Here is a 7,886-nt window from a genome sequence, read left to right as displayed (position 1 = left end):
TGTTTTTGTTTTGTTTTTGTTTTTGTTTTTATTTTTTAGCAAAGGGTGTACGAGTACGTGGAAGGTGAAATGGATCTCTTTTTCTTATGGGGTGTGCATGAACAGCGTTGTTTTCCTGAAACATATGCGTAAATATGTCAGGAAAGTCGTGGCTAAATGTGCCTAGGTTAAATAAAACAAATCAGCAAGCTTAAGGAGTCTGTTTTCAAGGAAGAACTAATTCGTGCGAGAATAAAAACCAGCTAGTTTCACCGAACGAATAGCCCGTTTTTGTATTTTGATTATTTTCTAAATGTGTGATTTTGCACCCATTAATAACTTTGATCAATTCTTCGTCTTGTCTATTCCAGTACTCACGCAAATTGGGTCCTGCGAATTTTTGTCGGTTTAGTGATGCACAGTCAAAAGTTTCGTGGGAAGTTTGCGGTCACACTGGTAAAACTTCGAGATCTTAAAGATCGCGATCTTAAACTTCTCGATCTTTTTCCAGTCTGACAAAGTCGATAAAAAATGTCCAGAGCTCGACGAAGTCATGTTTGCAAAGGCGCTGTGTGTAGGCTGTGTGGCGGCTATGCGGAGGACTCAAATTAGTTCTTTTAACATGTTTACGACGTTTATGACTGAGGGAGTTACCTGAATCCACAATATTTTTGTATGCTTTTAGTGAGAAATGTTGCAACCATGGCAACGCATTACTGACGAATGATTAAGTTTGCACATGTACGTACCATAGTGGTCATGTGTGCCAAGTTTCAAGCCATATGCTAAGACTGAGCGAGTTAACTGAATTCACAATATCTTTGTTTGATTTTCATTCAAAATATGTTGTTACCATAGCAAAGCATTGAACAACAATGACAAAAATTTATGCAAATGCACAAGTATGCAAATCTACGTATCATAGTGGTGACATGTGCTTTTAATTTCAAGCTAAATGCATGAAAACTAAAGGAGTTAGGTCAATCCACACATTTAATTGTATAATTGATTGAAAAAAAAAAGGTTTTGCCATTTTTGCTGTTGTGATGTGCGCATTGTATGATGGGATATAAAAACTCGAGATTCTAATTCCGACCGTTCACACGTACCGGTGCGTAATTGAGGAGCTATTGCGCAAGATTTCTTGGGATTAGCATCGCGATGCTTATCGCGCTAATTTTCGTTTTTTTTTTTCCTGTCCACACGTGCAAAAAACTCGCGATACCGATCGCGATTCAAATCTCGAGATTTGTATCCCGCTAATTGGTGTACGTGTGAACCCCCCTACTGACGCGCGAAAAACAATGGGCAAGAGAAGCGCGCGCAGGCAGTGATAAAGAAGGGCGCTGTTTGACCCAGTTTGCAGGCTTTGCTGTTACCTCGGCAATTAGCGGGATAGTTCTGTACGTGTGAACGGTTGCAAAAACTCGAGAGTCCGAGCGCGATCGCTATCCCGCTAATTTGGAGCGTGTGAACGGTTGCAAAAAATCTCGAGATATGGAGCGCGATCGTCATCCTGCTATTTTGTACGTGTGAACCCGGCTTCTGCCGGGGTGAGGCGCGCCGCGCGTTTGAGGGTTTATGACACAACAAAGGCTTCTATATTAGGAAATCGGGCGATTTTTCAGTGGGTGGAAATCACTTATCTGAAGACTCTGAGTAAGATCACGGTGGAAAGAAGCTGCTTGGCGGAGGTCTGCGCTGTCAGAGTGCTCTTCTAGTTAGAAAAGTAATGTCGACAATAACAAACACAAGGCCGCCATGTTATAAGGTTTGTCGAATTCTGAGCTTCCTGCACCACTCACTTGTTCGTTCAAGGGGCGACGGGTAGGACCATCGAGCTTTGTAATATCGTCTAGCCGTTGCCAGGCCTTACAAGTTAACGACGCGTTCCGAAAATCATGTCTTCCCATGTTTTCAGATGAAAATTCTACCGATAAAGTGATGTCTATTACAATAGATTGGTAGATGCTATTAACCCCACATGACAAGATAATTTCGTGATTTTTGAAATTGTCTAGATCGATTTCTATGTGATCATTCTGAATGGGTTCACCGTGATAGGTAGAGAGTGTGTCACGAAGAAGGGGGCTTGAAGAGAACCACGTAATATTAGGTTGCGGATGTGATATCACCGGGCACGTCACAGAAACAATTAAACTGTCATTGATATAGGCACAAACCTGCGAAGCCAATATGAATGGTGGACAAGGGAAAGATTCTTGAATAAGGTCTGTCAAAAGGCGCCCTTCGTTTATCCCTGGAGTAGCGCACACGCCATTTTGAAAAGTTATATGATCATCAAGGCTGAGAAGCCATCGTTGGTTACAGTCACAGACGAGTGGGTTATCGTCTGCATTCAGCGTAAGATAAAACAACGGCATGTCCCACAGACTTGTAGGGACAATACCCTCACCCAAATAATGTAAATTATTACTTGCTAAGTCTAAATAGCTAAGGTGCGGAAATATGCTTAAGTGACTATTTCCATTCTTATCTCCAAGTAAATCGATTTCATTCCCGTTCAGTATCAAGGATTCAAGTGGATGTATTATGTCTATCCTCGAACATTTGGACAGAAAAGTAATGCGATTGTAGGATAAGTCAAGGTAAGTAAGCTGAGGGTATAAGTACAAGATTCGGTCGCAGTCAAAGGCCTTCACCAAATTTCCCCCAAGTCTCAGAGAAGAAGTGATCGGTGCAAAGATTGATGGGATATTCTCTAATTTGTTTGACGTGTACTGCAGTCTGTTGAGGTTCGGTGCATATAAATTTCGGTTTATATCTGGAAATGGAAGTTTTGATTTCAACGCAACTTTGTCAAAGATGAGGTTTTCCACATTTCCGCTTGCAAGTAGTTGGATAAAAAAGCTGTCGGCGACGGTTGCTTCCCTTAAGGAAAGACACCTTGACAGAGGTATTATACAGTGAGTGTCATTGAATTCTCCTACAGTCCCTCCAGTAATGTCGAGGGGTCTCCCTGCCGCTATGACAGCGAAATCACTGCAGCTGAGTTCCACAGGTGATGTTAGAAACAGATCTACTGACTTTGCTTGTTCGAGAAGATGAAAACTTTTAGGGGAAATTGGCTTCCCCTCCCTGCTTCCAACACACACGTAATGGAATGGTAGTGCTTCCAGAGCTACTAAATCAACATTTAATTCAGCGTTACCGCACAAATCAAAACGTCGAAGTTCTGGACAAAGCTGAGTAAGATTTCGCGGGATCTCTAGGAGCCTAGTACCACTCAGATCCAGTGACGTCAATACAGGAAGGCTGAATTCAAAAACTGAAATACTGGTGTTCTTTAGATTCAGTTCAGTTATTCTTGGGGATGTCAAAAACGCCGACGTATCGATAAAAATAAGAGGGTTGTTGCTCAGATCTAAACGTGCTAGTCGAGGTGAGATTGGTAATGCGTACACTGCTGTAATACAGTTGTATTCCAAAAACAGTTCTTCAAGACTATACACTGGACCAAAGGTGTTCCTATTGACAAATGTCCATTCATTTTCTGAAACGTACATTGTCTTGAGGTGTATTGTATTTGCATATGGGAACCAACGCCATAAATTATTTCGGGAAACATGAAGAACCTCCAAACTAAGAGGAAAAGATGCATCTGTATCGGTGGACGATATCATGTTGTGATGCAAGTTGATAAGTTGCAAATTTGGAGTCTGAAATTGCCCACTGATAGATGATATTCTGTTTTCCGCTAGGCTTACATATTCCAGACTGGGTAGGTTTTCAAAACTCTTGGCTTGAACCGATGTGATTTCGTTGCCTACAAGATCGATAATTCTGAGCATTTTTAGTCCTGCGACAGCGGGTACAACGCTAAGTTTGCTGTCCGATACCCTAAGAAGTGACAATAATGATAGGCATGTGACATTTTGCAGTCTTTCTAGATGCGATGAGTACACAGAGAAGAAACTGAAAGGAATGGTTGGTAAACGAAATATTTCTTTCTCCACCACCTAAAAGATCAAATGTTTGAAGACTGTTGGCGTTTTCCAGGGTCGACACAATTTCCATATCTCTGCTTTCAACAGAAAGAAAGTTGAGCCGTCGAAGGCCAGGTGAGATGAAGCGAACGTTGGGTAGATACAATGATTGCAAGTTAGGAAATCCATCGACAGAGTATAGTTCAGTCAATCTATTTCCGCTGAGAGTCAAACTTGTAATGCTGCTGGAGAAGGCATCAGAGGCAACCCAGGAGATGTGATTATCTTCTAAATGCACCACACGAAGGTACGGGAGTGAAAACGTTCCAGAAACTATGGCTTTAAGTCTGTTCTTACCAAGTTCGATCGATTGCAGTTGAAAGAGGTCATTGAAAGACAATTTGTCAACCTTTTCAATCGAATTTGAATTTAAATCTACAGAACGAAGACTAATTGGAAACTGATCTGCAGTAAAGTGCTTGATCCGGTTGAAAGAAAGGTAAAGATGCGTAAGTTTTGGGGCATCTTCTCTCAGGTGTTTTCCAACATCCGAAATGGCGTTTCTTGAAAGTGAGAGGGATCTGAGGGAGGTATTGTTGTTGTACACAGGTATTCCTGTCAACAGGTTCCCTGCTAGTGATAAGGTCTGGAGCTCCGTCATGTTGATGAACATATCCGTCGGAACATTTCTCAGAGAATTTCTGTACAGCACCAGCAAATTTGTCGTAGTCAACTCTTGAAAAATGTCAAGAGAAAGTGGTTCATAAATTTCCTCGATATCGACAAATGCGCTGGAAGCATTATGTCCAAGACAGGAAGAACACTTGGGAACATTGAATACATTCACGCAAGACACACTTTGCAAACCGGAATAACATTTACATATGTCACAGATGATCCGCTGCGCAGGCACCAATAACAAAAAACCTGATAGCACCAACAGAAGAAGAAGAAACCTGATAGTGTAGAGCCCGGTCTCCATTCTCTTCTCGAAGTGTATCGGCTTGCAGTTCCGTTCTTTGAAAAGTCAACGAAATGTAGACTCAATTTTGCTATTAGTGAAAAAGAAATGGGAGTGGGAATAATACACGTGATAAAACAACGTTCAACAAATGCGGAGTTTCACGAAGATAATTTTTTTTTTTGCTTGTAGTACTTGTCAGTAGGTTCGTAATAGGATTATCAGGTGTTTCCCATATATGTTGCATTTAGTAGCTCCTTGTTAGTCGCTCATTGAAGAAGCAGAGAGCTATCTTACTCCATGCCCAATCGCTACGGAAGCAATTACAAACTGTCTCTCTTAAGTGGCGGTGACAGACATTCCAGCGCCTTTTGGAGCTAGCTGAATAAAGTACTCAGCAAGATTAGGAATGAACATTAAAAAGTATTTGAAATGTGTCGTAATTCATTTTATTGAAACGTATTTTCGAAGAGAAAATCAATAATTGTCATCTTCTGAATTCATTAAGAGAAAACATGCACCAGCGGTAAAGTTGCTGATAAATTCAAAGAAATCCCATCATCGCTGTGGGATTAATGTCAATACTGAATGATCCGTAATTGTCCAGGTTTGCCAATGGTGAAACCTCGTCAATAGGAATACCGACAAATTTCCGAAGATGCTTTTTTCCTTATTCGAGGACATTCAACGATCCATATTATCATTTTTTTTAATTTGTCATTTTGTCTGTGATCTGCGTGACGAACATTTGTCCTCTTCCCTCGACAAAAAACATGATATCATGAAAAATGCAAATATATTTTCTGTATTTACGTAATTTTCGAGAAGACTTAATTGAATGTAAGATCTTCACGAAAATTCTAGCTAGTAATCAATTCAAGACAGAAATAAAACTGACCTCTGTGTGTGATAAGTGGGAGAAAATGGAAGATGTAGCAAGTCCTCCACAGAAAAATAATATAAAGAAGTTAGGACATTAAAGAAGGAACAAAAAAAGAAATATAAAGAAATATATATATTAATCAACGAAGACTGTAGAACATAAATTCCAAAGCAAAGGATTTAAGCCGGTAAAAGGCGCAGGTCTTCTAACCCATTTGCCCAACTAAGTGCAGGCGGAAAGTACAAAATACATTTCAACCCGACAAGATTACGAAAGAGCAATTCAATGATTACTTATAATGGAATGAAGACACACACACACCCACACACAAAACCACACCCAACCACGCAAGAAATTGAATAATTATTGTAAAGATTGTCTCTATATAATATGTATGTGGGTTCAGACAGCCATACAACTAAGACACGTGGACACAAGCAGATACATGTTCAGTGCTTCTTTATTCCTCAGCTTCTGGAGTGCAAGTGAAGTTAACTGCTGATGTGGCAGCGTACATGAGAGGGTTCTCTTGGTTCCTCACAGGGGTACATGTTACATAATAAGTGCCTAGCAACTGCATCTAATTTGGCACTGATAAACTGTGATTGGGCATCTCCTAGAGATGTGCATTGTTGCTGGGGCTATGCTAGTCTGGGTTGCAGACCGCGCTACACATAGATCTCCCCTTTTTTTGGAAAAGCAAACTTGTTTCTGTTCAAGTTTTATTTTTGCAAAATGATTTACAACATTTTCTAAGTTCTTAAACTTAAACCTACTACGTATTCTACACATATTAACATTAAAATAAAACCAATATACAGTCATTTCGTTCCAGGTCAATTCCATGTTCAATCATTATTGTGACAATTTGAAGTACATTAATCTGACCCATATCTTCGACCAGATCTCGTTGCTGAGTATGAATTGTCATATGAAGCGTTGTTCCTCATACTCTGTGGTTTATCATGACTAGCAAATTACTGTGCAAACAGACCATCGTCCTCTAGAGGCGACCTTCAAAAAGCCACTCTGCACAGCATCAATGCGGCTACAAAAATGCTACTGCAACTGCAGAAGTACAGCTTGAATGTTGTGTATGTCAAGGGCAAATACCTGTATGTAGCTGATGCTTTGAGCAGGAACTATCTTGATATCGTAACAGAACCTGTGACAAATCAAGATGTACCAGATGTGATTGGTATGCAGTCTACCATGCACACTGGTACATCTTGAGTTGTCACAGGTTCTGTTACATCAAGATAGTTCCTGCTCAAAGCATCAGCTGCATACAGGTGTCAGGAAAAGTTGGCAGTCATCATGCAAGCACTTAAACCACCAGGGGAATTACTAACAAGAGGAAACCATGCAGACAACTGGAAATCGTGGAAACAACAATTCAGCATCTACAAGATTGCTAGTGGCTTGGGAAACAAAGGAAGAAATGTGCAAGTCAACACATTATTGCATGTGGCAGGTCCAGAAGCTCTTCGAATCTACAATACTTTCGATTATGCTGAGGATGAGGACCGCGAGGATGTGAATCTCCTGATCAAAAAATTTGATGGACACTTCCTCCCACAAAAAAACATAACGTATGAACGACACATATTCCATACAAGGATTCAACAACCCAGAGAAACATTTGATGATTTCTTGACGGATTTGAAGCAGAAAGCCAAGACGTGTGAGCTTGGGGACTTGAATGATAGTCTCGTTAAAGATAGAATTATGGAATAAGAGACGCATCGCTTCGCACAAAACTCTTGGAGAAGAGTGATTTGACATTGCAACAAACTATCGATGCTTGTCGAACAGCGGAGGTCACCAATGCTCAAACGGCTAATCTCAATGCCAGTGCATCAGCAGTGCAAGAGGTGCATGCAGTCAAGAAATCTCAACGAGGCAAGAACTCTAAACCAGGAAAAAAGCCTCCACAACAACAGCAGACATCGAGAAAATTTTCATGTCGGTAATGCGGTAACAAACACGGACCCCGCAGCTGCCCGGCATATGGCAAAACATACTCATATTGCAAAGGCCCAAATCATTTTGCCACTGTCTGCAGAAAGAAACAAGCTGGCGTCCACCATCTGACTACATCGCCAAAAACTGGGAA

The sequence above is a fragment of the Diadema antillarum genome, unplaced genomic scaffold (genome assembly GCF_040938485.1).
Source record: "Diadema antillarum isolate AM-2024a unplaced genomic scaffold, OU_Dant_1.0 seq00000392_RagTag, whole genome shotgun sequence".
Taxonomy (NCBI): Eukaryota; Metazoa; Echinodermata; class Echinoidea; order Diadematoida; family Diadematidae; genus Diadema; species Diadema antillarum.
The sequence above is the reverse complement of the archived record's forward strand: the minus strand, read 5'-3'. Positions refer to the sequence as shown.